Source organism: Equus asinus, chromosome 13 (genome assembly GCF_041296235.1).
Source record: "Equus asinus isolate D_3611 breed Donkey chromosome 13, EquAss-T2T_v2, whole genome shotgun sequence".
In the NCBI taxonomy this organism is placed as follows: Eukaryota; Metazoa; Chordata; class Mammalia; order Perissodactyla; family Equidae; genus Equus; species Equus asinus.
In genome coordinates, this window is record NC_091802.1 from 14542745 (window position 1) to 14558066 (window position 15322).

Here is a 15322-nt window from a genome sequence, read left to right on the forward strand (position 1 = left end):
ATTACCTATACGCACATTGTTGTACAACACATCTCTAGAACTTTGTTTTGCATGACTGAAACTCTATATCTATTGAACAACTCTGTTTCCTTCTCTCTCCAGCTCCTGGCAACACCATTCTGCTTTTGTTTCTGTGAGTTTGACTTCTTTAGATACCCCATATAAATGGAATGATGCAGTATTTGTATTTCACTTTTTCCTAGTGTTTATACTTTGTCCTATATGAAGATCATTAATAACCTTACCTGTCTTCTATTTCAGCTGTGGGATGGGAAGAAGAGAGAGGAAAAAGGGAGAAACAAATCTTCCCTTTCCCACAGATCAACAGCATGGCCACATTCTATACCACTAGACAAGAGGACTTTTTGTTCTACGTCAAGGCTAGAGGGATTGTATTAGTTCTCTATTGCTATGTTACAAATCATCTAAAGTTTAGTGGCTTAAAACAACATTTGTTATCTCATAGTTTCCATAAATGTGGGATCTGGGTATGACTCGGTTAAGTCTTTTGGCTCTGGGTCCCTCGTAATGCTGCAGCCGAGGTGTTGGTTAGGCACTGCAGTCATCTTAAGGCTCAGCTGCTGGTGGATCTGCTTCTCGGTTCACTCAAGTGGTTCTTGATAGGATTCTGTTCCTCACTGGCTGTTGGCTAGAGTCCTCTCTCAGTTCTTTGTCATGTGGGCCTCGCCATAGGTCAGCTAACAACGTGGTGGTTGGCTTCATCAGAGGGAACGAGTAAGAGATAAGAGAAGATGTGCTAAATGTAGTGAATGTTGAGTAAGAGATAAGAGAAGATGTGCTAAATGTAGTGAATGTTGAGTAAGAGATAAGAGAAGATGTGCTAAATGTAGTGAATGTTAATTGTCTCCTGCCCAGAGGGAAGCAGTCATGCTGCAGCCTTCTGGGAATGTTGTCTGCTGATAACTCATAACTGAGTTGCTCTCTAGTAATTGCCCTCAGCTAAAAGAGATGACTTGCCCTTACCTGGGGGTCGCCTGCATCCAGTGACTGGTTGGTTTGGGGAACAGATGAGCTGGTACAAAGGCCTGGACCACTGGCTCTCTTTTCTTAGTTTGGGAATTTTCTGAAAGGCCATCCCAATGTGGGATTAACTGAAACCTTTGTTTCAACCGACCCCTCAGTTCATCTTCTGCTTAATCCTGTTTCCCTCTCTTGTTTTTGGAAGCAGTTGTCAGTAAACTTTGTACAAATCTCTGCCTTAGAATCTGTTTCCTAGGGAACTCAACTCAGCATACTAGCATTGTGTAACCCATCGCAATAAGATAGAAGACTTTCTGCCATACCTAGTTGCAGATGTGTGTGCATGAATCCAGTCATTTCTCACAAATAGGAGTATATATGGCTCCATGTATATGGCTTCTGTTCCTCCAAAGTAGCCATATTCTCTCCATTGCTTATTTGAGATCACATTTGGAGTAAGTGATTATCACAAGATGACCACATCCTTGCTGGATTTCTATTCAGATCATTCAAGGATTAGCCTCCACATCTCACCCATATCTCCTTAAAATTAAGGCTCCTGAGATGTTGAGCCTTTCTGATCTCCTGTGATACAATAACATTATGAAGAAAAGTGAAAAATCTACCCAATCTGCTGCAAGGATTTATTCCTTTCACTCCCACTGGTGCAGGTGCTCTGTAGTGAGTGATCTTGTTGACTGAGGTAGGGAAGAAGCTATGCTATCTCCAAAAAACTTTGAACACATAAGACGTAAATATGAAAAGCAGAACTATTAGAACAAAATAAAGGAGAATATCAAGGTAGAGAAGAATTTATTAGGCACAAGTAACATACCCATAAAAGGGAAAAATTTTACAAGTTTGGCTATATCAAAACTGAAAGCTTAAATATTCTGATGAGACAAAATGAACAAAAACTAGTGACTATCTACTGCTCAGGATTTCCATCTAGAATCTACAATCAGCTTCTGCGAATCAGTAAGAAAAATATCAGCACAAAGGAGAATGATATGAATAGATAATAAATAGAAGAAGAAAGAAAGCTGATTGTTATGCATGTGAAAAGTAACTCAACTGCATTTGTAATCAGAAATACAAAGCTACAGGGAGATACCATCAAATCCATCAGGTCAAAAATCAAAATGTCTGAGAAACCCAAGTGCAAGGATTTGGGGAAACAGTACACTTGAAATACTGGCATGAGTGAAGCTATTCCGCCAACTTTGGAGAGCAATTTGGTAATATCTAGTTAATTTGAAAACATATCCTGTGATTTAGGTGTATAGATTAGAGAAACTCTAGCACATGTGTACAGAGAGACATATAACAAGGATATTGCTTGCAGTATCGTGTGTCATTTTTAAGAGGCCCATCAGTATTGATCAATTGTGATTGGTACAATAAAATATTATCCAGCAACTAAAATGCAGAATATACACTTACAGTTATATATAATCACATGGTTAAATCTCAAAAACCACAGTCTTGAGGGGCTGGCCCTGTGGCCGAGTGGTTAAGTCCGTGCGCTCCGCTGCAGGCGGCCCAGTGTTTCGTTGGTTCGAATCCTGGGCACGGACATGGCACTGCTCATCAAACCACGCTGAGGCAGCATCCCACATGCTACAACTAGAAGGACCCACAACGAAGAATACACAACTATGTACCGGGGGGCTTTGGGGAGAAAAAGGAAAAAAAAAAAAATGGAAAAAAAAAAATGTTGTCTTAAAAAAAAAAAAAACCACAGTCTTGAGTAGGAAAAACAATTTGCAAAAAAAGGAGAAATAACACAGAGTATGATACCATTTATGTAAATTAAAAAGCAAAACTCACTATATTATTCTTCATAGCTATATGGTAGAATAAAAGTTTAAAAACACCAGAGACTTGAAGAAATACATAAAATTCATAAAATTTGCCATAGTGTTTAACTTGAGGGAGGAGGAAAGGGGACTGGGAACAAAGGGGCTTCGCCTTTTTCCCTCAACTCTCAGTCTTTGAGAACACTTGGCTCATCTTCTTAGCTTTCCACAGAAAACTAAACTAAAAAGGATGCCAGGGACTACCTTTTGGAAAGGCTTAATTTTAGTTTTGATTCTTAATCTCCATAGTGTTTGACACTATTGATCATCCCTTCTGGAAATATCTTTATTGTTGTTGTGCCTCTCTTTCTCTCCTCACTTCCCCCTCCTCATCCCCAATTGCAGGAATAAAACAGGCATTACAAAAATTTGGAATACAGAAACTTCTATATTATAAGGAAAAGTAAATCTTTTTCCCATCTCAGCCCCCCAGTGCTGCTCCCACAAGTGACCACTGATAATGGTTTAATCTTTCTGAAGTCTAACTCTCCTCCCAACACACATGTACACACAAGTGCGATATATGTGTCTGTGTGTGTAACAAGTGTATACATAGCATACATTCTGTCCTCTTTTTTTTCTAACATTGTCTTTTGATATTTTGCTAGCTCTATAGTATATATCTGCTTCCTTTTTATTTTTATTTTATGTGAGGAAGATTGGCCCTGAGCTAACATCTGTGGCAATCTTTCTCTGTTTTATGTGGGATGCCACTGCAGCATGGCTTAACGACTGGTACTAGGTCCGTGCCTGGAATCTGAACCTGTGAACCCAAGACCACTGAAGCAGAGTACACAAACTTAACCATTACACCACTGGGCTGGCCCCTGTCTGCTTCCTTTTTAACAGTTGTGTATTTTTAAGGTTTAAAATAAATATCTCGAAATGAGAGGTAACACCAACAACCGGAGACCCTGAGCTCTTATCTTTGCCACCAAAGAGCTGTTCCTCTAGTCAGTTAGATCAGGCATAAAAAAAGTAAAAGTAAGATTAAACCACCTTATGAGCTCTGGTGGGAATAGAAGCAGAGCATGGCTTTCAGAAGTCAGCACATGACCAAATATTGAATGGTTAGAACAGAGGTTAGACATAAAGCTGCTGGTGAGATTGGAAGGCTCCAGAGTAGAGAGAAAGACTCATTTGGTGTAGAGAGTAGTACTTACTAGGGCCAAGGACAACATCTTGCACAATTTCCAATTAGATGACAGGAGGAAGAAATGGAGACTGAAACATGTGGGCTGCTTGGTCACAGGGAGGAGAGCTTGGAGAGTGAAGTACTACAGAGCTCAGAAAGGAAGTGGGTGTGGATGGTCACTAATGCCATGACATGAGCAAAGAATAAGAATAGTTCAGTTTGAGGGGAAAAGCCAAAGGGGTGATGATGGGGCGAGAGTTGTCTCATAGTATACTGGATGGCAGTGTAAGATGAATTGCAAATTTTAGAAGCTTTCTTGTGAACGCTAATGGGGAAAACTTCCTTGATACTAAGCTATTTAACTCATGGACTGCTTTCACTTAAGAATGCTTGAGGTTACTGGAACATTTACCCTGAGAGAGGAATTACTTTTATTATTGTCTTTAACATAAAAAAAGCGGTTTTTATTTGGAAAGACAGTTGTCTGCTTTGTATTTTTTAGGCCTTTTAAAAAGATTAAGTTGTGTAGCCACATAGAAAGTTATGATTTGGGGCCAGCCCCGTGGCCAAGTGGTTGAATTTGCATGCTCTGCTTCGGTGGCCCAGGGTTTCGCTGGTTTGGATCTTGGGCGCAGACATGGCACCCCTTATCAAGCCATGCTGAGGCAGTGTCCCATATAGCACAACCAGAAGGACCCACAACTAGAATATACAACTGTGTACTGGGGGGCCCTGGGGAGAAGAAGAAGAAGAAAAAAAGAAGATTGGCAACAGATGTTAGCTCAGGTGCCAATCTTGAAAAAAAAAAATAATGATTTGATTCTAGTTTTAGGAAATAAGACATTTTCATCCTTTAGAGGTGAACTATCTCCAGATTTGTAGGTTAAAAATCAGAAATAAGAGGAAGTTTGAAGCAAAAGACAGATACTTAAATTATTTCATAAAGACATACAATTGATATAATTTCAATTAATATAAAAGTGTGTGATTTTAATAACAGGCAGAAATATTTTAACTTAGAAATGGGATATGCTTACAAAAATGTAAATAACTGTTTCAGGTCTGTGCCACTTATTTAGGGTTTTAGGCAGGTAATTTAGTTTCACATTTGTCTTTCTAGAGAAAAGAACAACAAACTTGCTTTTTCTGTACTGAGGGCTTTTCTCTGTTTAGAATATGTTTTATTCAAAGAGGGGAGAATAGATTTTTCTATTCCTGCTGAAGAAGCTAATGCTACTTAAAGTTGAATCCTCGTTATTAAAAGGCTGGATTGCATGATTTTAGGTATTTAATGACTTTCTGTGGTCAGTCCTCTCTGGAGTATTTTTTCTTTTTTTTTTTTTTTGAGGAAGATTAGCCCTGAACTAACATCTGCTGCCAATCCTCCTCTTTTTGCTGAGGAAGACTGGCCCTGAGCTAACATCCGTGCCCATCTTCCTCTACTTTATATGTGGGACGCCTACCACAGCATGGCTTACCAAGCAGCACGTGTTCGCACCCGGGATCTGAACCGGTGAACCCTGGGCTGCCGAAGCGAAACATGGGAACTTAACCGCTGAGCCACCAGGCCGGGCCCTGGAGTATTTTTTTTTTAAAGAAACCTCTCATGGAAACAGTTTTTAAATGATTCTTTTGTGGCCCTGAAATTTCTTATTCATACCATAGGGGAATGATTACTGAATGCCCAAACTCTATATACCCAGTCCTCTTTCAGCCCTGAGAGATTAATTGGCCAGGGATTAATTTGGGTGTTGTATAGTCTTTGGAAAAAACATTCAAGTAACATTACCTAAAAGTTGCAATGCCTGTTTGATAACAATGTCTCTTCAGTTTCAGTATATGTCTTTAGATTTTCTAATAAAATATGTGTGCACATATGTGTATCTGTGTGCAAATGGTAGAACTTGACTCTGGTGAAGGTGATGTGTTCATATTTGGTGCCTTCAGTGCTTTGCTAGGGACCGTTTACGCTGACTGCTACCACCCCTTTGGAAAGAAGTTTAGTAGCAGTTCTACCTCTGAGGAGCTATCTTAGGGAGGTAGTCTAAATTAGGGAAGTAGGCACATGTATGGCCACACATAGGCCCACAGCTTTCTTTCCGCCCACAACAGCTTTGATATGGTTGAATTTGGGTGATTGTAACGTTAATAAATTCATTCTGGGCTTTAGAAGAAGGCACACTGAACTTTTAACATGTCTAATAGGAGTTAAATATCTGTCATAATTCTAAGTACATTTGGCTTCTTTGTTAGGAGTTTAAACTTCTATCCCTTGAATTCCCAGTCATCTTTTATTTGAGTTCTTTGTGCCCAACATTGTGCTTGGCAGACAATACAGGTTTCTGAGTTTCTCAAACACTTGATCTTATATAATAGTAATAGGCATTCTCCTCCCTGCTCCCCCTATGTATTTAAAAGTACACATTAATATAATAAAGTCTCTGAAAAGTCCAATCATTAAATGATACTTTTTTTTTAACTTGAGCCTAGTGTTTTCCTAACTTTTTTTTTTTAATTTTTATTGAGTTAATGATAGGTTACAATCTTGTGAAATTTCACTTGTACATTATTGTTTGTCAGTCGTGTTGCAGGTGCACCCCTTCACCCTTCGTGTCCACCCCCCACCCCACCTTTCCCCTGGTAGCCACTAATCTGTTCTCTTTGTCTACATTTTTAAATTCCTCATGAGTAGAGTCATACAGAGATTGTCCTTCTCTATCTGGCTTATTTCACTTAACATAATTCCCTCAAGGTCCATCCATGTTGTTGCAAATGGGACGATTTTGTTCATTTTTATGGCTGAGTAGATGTATACCACATCTTCTTTATCTAGTCATCTGTTGATGGGCACTTAGGTTGCTTCCACGTCTTGGCTATTGTAAATAATGCCGCAGTGAACATCGGGGTGCATAGGACTTTTGGAATTGCTGACTTCAAGCTCTTTGGATAGATACCCAGTAGTGGGATGTTTTCCTAACTTTTTGAGCAAGAAACTCTGCCGCTTATTAGCTGTGTGACCTTGTTTCACTTTTATCTGTAAAATAGGGGGAAACTCCATATAGTGATTATGAACATTCCATGGGATAAGTTTGTAAAAGCACTTAAATACTCTGCTTGGCATATAATAAGCACTCAATAAGATGGTAGTTGTTTTTATTTAGATGTGGTTCTTGATTTCTAAGCAAATTGAGGACACGAGACTCCAAGATACAAAACAATAGAAAATGGTAACTGGGATGGAGGGTCAGTTATGGGAGGCTTCGTGGAGAAAAGGGGTTTGGAGTGAACCTAGAGAATTGGATAAAATTTAGAAAGTTGAGAAGTGTGGCAATCTTAAATTGTTTCTCTGAGTATCCTTAAATGTTTGTAAATTCCCCGAGCACTTAACTTTTAAGTAGTTCTTCTGTTTTTGACTCTAGATATAAGTTGAAAGACATTTAGAGTATTGAAAAATCTAAATTATAGCTGTGTAATAGAACTTTCTGCGCTGATGGAAATATTCTGTGTCTGCACTGTTCATTATGGTAGTCATTAGCCATATTGAGCACTTGAAGTGTGGCTAGTATGACTGAGGAACTAAATTTTAAATTTTATATACTATTATTTAAATTTAAAAGGAAATGGCCATATGTGGCTATCATACTGGACAAGCACAAAAGTGAGCTTAAAATGAAATTAATAACTCGTTTCCAAAGAAATAGAATATGAGTAACAGTTTCTAATCAGTTAATTCTTTTGTAATTTATAAGTTCATTATATAATGCTCTTTGTTTTGTTGTAGGTCTCCAATTGAGAAACATGGCACTGTTTTTCCTGCACTCTACCCACCTATTGCTGGACTTCTGTTGTAACAAGTTGGCAAACACTGGCTGGAACTGGGCTGCAATAAAACATGCCAGTATCAATGCTGACAAGAGCCTAACAAGTGCCAACTTACCGATGATTACGCATTTTGAATTCTAATGAACTGTTTTAACCTTCAGGAAGAATTGTAAAGACCTGTACATAGCACAACATGATCCGGATAATATATATACTGTTCATGTACATCCACAAATACACCTTGTACCAAATAATGCTTTCTTGTAGTAGAATAAGAATCGTGTAAATTCTAAAAGATTTTAGCAGGTTTTCTTTCCCTATTCATTGTTTCTTATCAGTTTTAAAAGACTCCTTAAAGCATGTCAGATGAAAAGCAATTAGGATTAAAAGTTTCCATTTAGTTTCCTTTAAACCATTGAGGCTTCATTAAACTCTTTTCACTTACTAAACTTTTGTATCTTCTTTGTTTTGACACACTCCCCTTTGCTTTTCCTCTCGTCTGTCAGAAAGTTTTCAAATCATTTAATTCAAATACTGAAATACTTAATAAGCAACTACTTGATTTTTAAAGATGACTTCAGAGGAGTGGTCATCACTAGGTGCTTTGTCCTTTTTGTATTCTAGTTGCACCCATCTCTTGGATTGGATGTAGCAATAACATTTTTTGGCTGTTGAGAGCTCTTGAATTCAGTCATTATCCCTGAGAACTAAAAGAGTTGGTTCTGAATTCAACTTCTTCAAATCTACCCCAAACAATACAAAATTCTGATTTGGTTTTATGCCCTCCAGTTGCCTAATGTTAAGGTTGGATGAGTAAAGCATGCACAGCTACAGGCTTTCTTTCTACTTAACTTTTGGATTTGCTATTAAAAATACTGTTCACATTCATATCCTTCTCCTTAGCCCTTCATATTTCTTTGCCTCTATTCTTCTACACTGCAGATTTTTCCCACCTATTGTACAAAGAAATTGCGATGTATATTTTCATGTAATTTGATTTTGGAATTCTGTCACCTTATGTAGTGAGTTCTTCCAAAATATAATTTTTTTCCAATAATTGTCAAGTTGTTGGCTTTTATTGTATTGAATGAAGGTTATAATACTGAATGCCAGAGAAGTGCAGTTTAGAAAAATCTCAGGTTGATTCCTTATGCAAACTTAATACTTGAAAATCACATGGCCATGGCAGTCTATGTATTGGGCTCTATCTAGATTCTTATGTGAATCTCAAAGCATTACAGGAGTGTAAATGCGTTGCTATTTGACATATAGATCTGTCACTGACATAGTGCACTTGGATTTTATTAGTGTTTGAGCATAAGTATATTTCATATCATAAGTTTTCTGAAACAACTTCAGGAAATGGTAAAATGAGCATGTGCAGTGTTAAAGGCAGGCCCAGGTTCCTCTATGTTTGGTGTGAGGTTGGGATTGGGAAGTAGTCTTTGGCACGTAAGGGATAAAACTTGAGATAGTGTCAGATGGGACATGGTGTTAATTGTGAGGATCACTGAGAAGTGGTGCATCACTGTTCTGTGGGGTTTGGAGAAGTGCTTTGGCAGAAGAGTGCAAGGATTCCTGCAAGTAGCCCAGTCCTCGACAGGCTTTGCATGCCCCTTTTTAAGCAGAAGTTAAATGGTTGAGGATGAAGTCACAGTAGAGAGTAATTTTTCTAAATCCCAGTCTGTTCTCCACTCTGAAGCATAATAAAAGCCCATAAATGTGTAATGACTGAATGTGAAAATTGTCTGACTTGATTCATCGCAGCCCAGTTTTCTTCAAGAGGTTCGTTTGTGACTTTGTTTTTTCAAAGACTCTGTAAAAAAACTATTGCCCCAAAGTGCCAGTACTGCACACCTATCTGGGACTTTGAATGCAATCCCTTTTACTCTTAAATCAGAAATTGTTCACATGGTGGTTGCTCGTGGCAAAATGGAGTCTGAATTTTGCTCTCCTATTGCTGTAATTTGGCTAGCAATCTGTTGAGTTAAAACATGGGATTTGACTCTTGAGGGAGTAGCAAATGACCTAGTAACTCAGGGACAGCTATTCTTGAACTTTAAGTGCCACTTTAATGCAGTGACTTTGGTATAACCATGTGTTATTTAGGGCTAGGTCTAGGGGAAGTAGAAGGGAGAGCCAGGAATGAGTACCCCTCTCTTACACTCCTTTCCATCTAGTGCCCTGACAGTGCTACATATGGAAACACAGGCCACGATAGATGTTTTGACTTCTTTTCCTCTGTCAGAGGTGTCATCTGTGCCTTTCCCAGTGTTCATCTGACAGTGTGAATTTAAATGCCTCTACATTTTATATTAAACCACACTCAGGTGACACTGATCCAGGTGGCTTCTGTCCCACCAGTGCCTCATCATTAGTGTGAGGTGAGTCCTCTCTGCTTTAGGAAAAGGATTTTTGTCCCTAACCTTGTGCCAACTATCAACATCTACATAGTCTAATGGACTGTAGAAGTATTGGCTGTTTCCTAAATTTATTCCAAGTTCTTATAAAGGCTTACAGATTTCAGTCTCTGCTCATTATGGGATGGATGATCTCAGTGGCTTTCTGGCCTCTTTTTGTGAGTATAAAATCCATATGAAGTTGGTTTCATTGTCATTATAAGGTAATATCTTTGTGAGGTTATTCCACTAGTTCTATGATCACTTGGGTGTCATAGTATCTTTAATGGCCTTCATTCTTGGTTGTGAAATTTTATTTTATATGCTCACTCACCCTCTACAAATCTGCCCATTTTGGGTTGTGGTGCCTGTGTATTTTTGCCCGTCTGGTCTACAGTTGGTGGAATTACCTTTTTGTACTGCCACTTCTCAGCATCTTTGAAATTTGACATAATGTTGCTTCATTCCAGTTTTTTTTAGTTCTGTTGTAATTTGTTGATTGTATTTAACTATGTGAGTTCTGTTGTGATGTTTACTGTATTGTAAAGCACCTTGATCATGTGATGGGTGCTCTATAAATCAATAAATGATGACTTAGAGGCTGTATCATGAGCTATTTTGGTTTTAGGATGCAGGTCTCAAAAGCAAGTTGTGGGATTCTTTCTATATAAACAGCACATGGTATCGAAGGGTCCACAGGGGAACCTTGATGAAGAATTTTAACTTCATTTAAAGAAGGAACCAGAGGGTGGAAAGTTAACTTCCAACCTGACATAATGGTCTTAAAATTTCCAGTACTGGGCCAAGCACCGTTCTTAATCAGAGTTTATGTGCATGCTGATTTAGAACTTTAATAACGTGAGCACATGTTAGAGCATTTTTGGGGATTTTGTCTTTGGCCTTAACTGGGTTGACCATAAAGATAAGCTAAAAGGTGAAGGACCCAGACTCAAAAGTGAACTGGAAGAGACTGGAGGCACCATCTCAGTCACCACCTTCCCTCCTCTAAACAGATGGGCAAATTTGGCCCAAATACCTGCCCAGGATCACTTAGTTAGTGGCAAAAGAGGCAAGACGTTTTCCCTTTCTTTTTTTTCTTAATAGGATGTCAATATCCAGCTTTTCACCCTGCATCCTTACATACAGTGCATATGGAGTTACAGTGTTAGGTGTTGAAAGTTTCTTTGTCTTGATATAAGTTGCCAGTGGCTATTAAGGCTTCTTCCTGACAAACTCAGAAAAAAACATGGAGCCAGATCTTTTAATCAGAGCTGAGTTAGAAACAAGAAAATCGTCCTTGAGAGCAGTTTGGGGAAGATTGGGGATCATTTTCAGAGTTTATTTTCCCTGATAAATATATTTGAAATAAAACTATTATACAAGGGCCTAGATGATGTCCCTGAATGTTAAATATCAGTTTTATGCATAATCATTTACTCAAGGTATATAGCAAAAAAGTTTTATTTGCACGCTGCTTCAAATGCAAATGAACAGGGGCCAGCCTCATGGCCAAGTGGTTAAGTTCGCGGGCGTTCCACTTCGGTGGCCCAGGGTTTCGCTGGTTCGGATCCTGGGTGTAGACATGGCACCACTCACCAGGCCACGCTGAGGCGGCATCCCACATTGCACAACCAGAGGCATTCACAACTAGAGTATACAAACAATGTAATGGGGGACTTTGGGGAGAAGAAAAAAATGCAAATGAACAGGTTTTCAACTGTGCCCATTGTGTGCAAGGCGTTGGGCTTCAGCAGAAGAACCAGTTGATTTTCTCTCTCTCCCTTATAAAGTTGAGCTGGTAACCATCGTATCAGATTTAAGTTTTTTCCCTTCTGGAAGACTGCAAACCCGAACAGGATTCAGTTTGCATAGCAAATTATTTCCAGGAAAAAATATTTTTGGTTGCTCAGTTTCAGATGTGTGTAACCTGACAGCCAAGGTAGGATTAAGGGTTTTTGGCTTGTTGAGTCAGCACTCCACACTGGGCTGTAGTGAAATGATTAAAGAACTTTGAATCCTGTTCACATAGGTCGAATAAAATGGAGAAGAAAAGGGCTTTCACAAGGCAGCCAGACACAACTTAAACATAGGAGCTGCACAGAAAGTTATAGGCAAGATACTTAATTTTTTCCCTTCCCAGCAGTATCCATTAGGAAAAGTATAATGGCACTTGTGTGTTCACAGTGACATCTCATTTATTCCTAACGAGCACCAGAAATCAAGTTCCTATTTATTAAGCCTCTACTTTGTGGCAGGCCTGTGCTAGGCAAGTTTCATAAAGGCTCTAGTCAAATTCTTAGAAGGATCCTCCGAAGTAATAGTTTCTCATGAGACAACAGGTTCAGTTAACTTGTCTAGATTGTAGAGCAAGTAAGTTTCACAGCTGGGATTCAGTTCCATGACCTTCCTTCCATGCTGGGTGCCATGACCCCTGACCTCAGGAACATATTTTCCAAGGTCATGTAGAGAGCAGATGTGTTGAGGCTGGTACTTGAACCCAATTCGTTGGACGACCAGTCTAGTGCTGCCCTCCCTTCCCTCTCCTACCGTGATAGGACACTGTCTCCCCAAAAAGAGTGTTCCCCTGTGCTCTGAAAGCTGTGAGTATCCATCCCGTCCTGCACTTCATGTCCCTGTCCAAGACAACTGCACACTGAGTTCCTCTTAATCTGATAGCAAAACCTGAATTAGGTCTAAAATGAACCACGTTCTAGTGCTCTGATTTTTCCAAGTGTCTATATTTCAGGTCATATCTAATGTGATAGCTCCATCCAAGCCTGTTGGGTGTTACAGTGCAGTGAGTACTACAGATGCTTTATTTTACAGGCTTTATTAAGAAGTCCTCTGTAGCTTGGGGGTTTCAACCAATAACAGTCCCCTCAGAACACAAAGGTTCAGAGATATTAGTATATTAATGGTATCTCTAAGAGGCATGCTTTCTCCTCTGATAGAGGCTTCTTGAAGGTAGGTTGTGATGAGGAGATAGTCAAGCCCGTAAATTGATTGAATCCCTTAAGGTGAGTTCTCACTTGATTGTGAGCATCTAGTCCAAGCAAACCGAAAGGGCACAAATTTGTTTATTCTTGCATGTGCTGCTCTAAGGGAGAGGGTCCCTGGTCGTCTTCAAATTCTCAAAAGGGGTCATGACCCTCCAAATCATTATGAACCGTGAATTCTAGTCCAACTCCTTGAAATTGATGAAGAATCTGAGATAGCTTGCAGGAACTTGCCCATGATCAACACAGCAAATCAGTTGCAGAGCCAAACTTGAACTCAGGTTTTCTTGACTTCTGCTATAGCTCACAGTGGTAACAACTCATCAAACATTTTGAGCACTGGCTGTATGTCAGATGCTAGGCTGATGCTGGTGAGGCAAAGATAAGTCAAATGGTGCAAAATGCATCAGCTATGACAGTACTTCCCAACCACTTTTATGTCATGTTTATGTTATTACCCAGAAAATATTTATAGGGTACTCTTAAGATAAACAGATGAGGCTGCTTGTGGCCACCCTGATGGCCCCAAGGGCTTACCATTTGGCATACCTATAAACCATTCTTGACAGGCCGGGAAGCTTGGTTCTATGGCACCTCCATTGAGCCTGGCAATACTCCCCTACCCTCCTTAGTCTAAGTGCTGCTTGCTCAGAGCAGCTTCTCTAAGCACCTCCCAGCCTAGGCTTCCTTCACATCTTCAGTTTCCCACCACACTGGAACATCATTTCCCTGAGCACACCATTGTTCTCACACATTTCAATATCCCCTCCCCTTCTATCTCCCAGGTGTTCCTCAGCCAGAATTCCTCCCTCTTCTCCCAAATTTTAACTCCATAACCCTATGTTTTCATGAACTGAAGTCTAAATTCCTTCACCATTCCACTTCACTACCCACTAATGCTTAACCTTGGCAGCACCTAAAACTTCTCCAGCTTCAAATCCTCCCCTTTTCTGTTCTGACACCCTTATCTTATTCTCAGGTCCTTCTTTCAACCTATGTCTCCTACTCTTGGCTCTTCTCCAAGACCCCCACTTCCCCTGCAGTCCTTAACTGTTGATGCTTCTAGGAGTGGGTACAATCAGCCTTCTTTTGACTCTCCTTTGAGTAAAAATCTTTTTGAAAGGTCTCATGCTATTCAGTTAGTTATATACTCTTTGGCCTCTTTTTTTTTTTTTTTGATATTAGTCATCCCCATATTCACTAAAGATTTTAGCACCTGGCTTATGGTCTTCTTCCTTCCCTACGTCTAAATTCCGATACCTAATTTTCCTAGCTTCTCACTTCCACTTCAGCTACTGTATTTCATGGCCCTGTCCTGGACTTCATCATTTCCTAGTGCTATTTAACTGATGAACTCCAGTTTGCCATCCTGACCACAGGGCTCTCACAACCTTGTTGGCAGGGCACTGGTCTTCAATATTACAGGGACCTGCGGTTTTATGACTCCACGTCGGCCTCTACTCAGTCTGCACCTGAACTGTATTATCATAGCACTCGCAGTTTCTTTTTGACAATAAATCCCAAGCCTTGGGCAAATGCTATAATCCATATTCTCTGCTTCTTGCAGCCAAGTGGCTTAGTTCTGCTAGAGAAAAAGTGACCCATCCACACCTAGGAAACACTTGAAACCAGGCTTTCCAACCTCAGATTCCTCTCCCAAATTTTCTTCACTCTCTTCTGTTCCCCTTGCCTACGGACTTCCACCATAAAATTGATGTCATCAAGCGATCTCCCTGGCATCTCTTTCCCCTTTCACATCTCTCTGCATGCGTGTTCTTGTTTCCAAATGTTTTAGTAGCATAACAGAGAGCTGCCTCTAGTCTAAAGTTAATCCCTTTTGAAGTCCTTCTGCCTTCACTTGGAGGGCTCTCTGCCTCCCCAGGGACCTTGAAACGTCATTAGCCTTTCCCTCTCCTTTGGCTCTTTTCTCTCAGCCTCTCACATCTTTACAAAAAACCTAAAAACCAACAAAACCCCTCTCTCGACCCTCTTATAGTCCGGTGTTTCCAAAGAATACAGGAGTCTATGCTCGCTGTGTCCATCCTTCTCAGTGCCCTCCCTAGGGCGTGGAATATGATAAAGCCCAGTCCGGGCTTGAGAAGTCCCGAGCCTCGAAAGTACTAGGTGGAG

General features: G+C 39.9%; 1 protein-coding gene across 2 annotated transcripts in view; it reads left to right on the forward strand.

Moving 5' to 3' along the window:
- The window catches only part of UBE2G1 (ubiquitin conjugating enzyme E2 G1), a 105541-nt gene extending 94739 nt beyond the window's left edge, over window positions 1–10802 (forward strand). Inside the window, exons 6-7 of one of the 2 annotated variants that reach the window (XR_011493620.1) lie at window positions 103–133; window positions 7757–8854. The gene's annotated coding sequence lies outside the window, so the exon portion shown is untranslated. Of the gene's footprint in view, window positions 1–102; window positions 134–7756 lie in introns of both variants that reach the window. The other variant, XM_014832644.3, reaches the window with a different exon arrangement.
- The last annotated feature ends 4520 nt before the right edge of the window (window positions 10803–15322 follow it).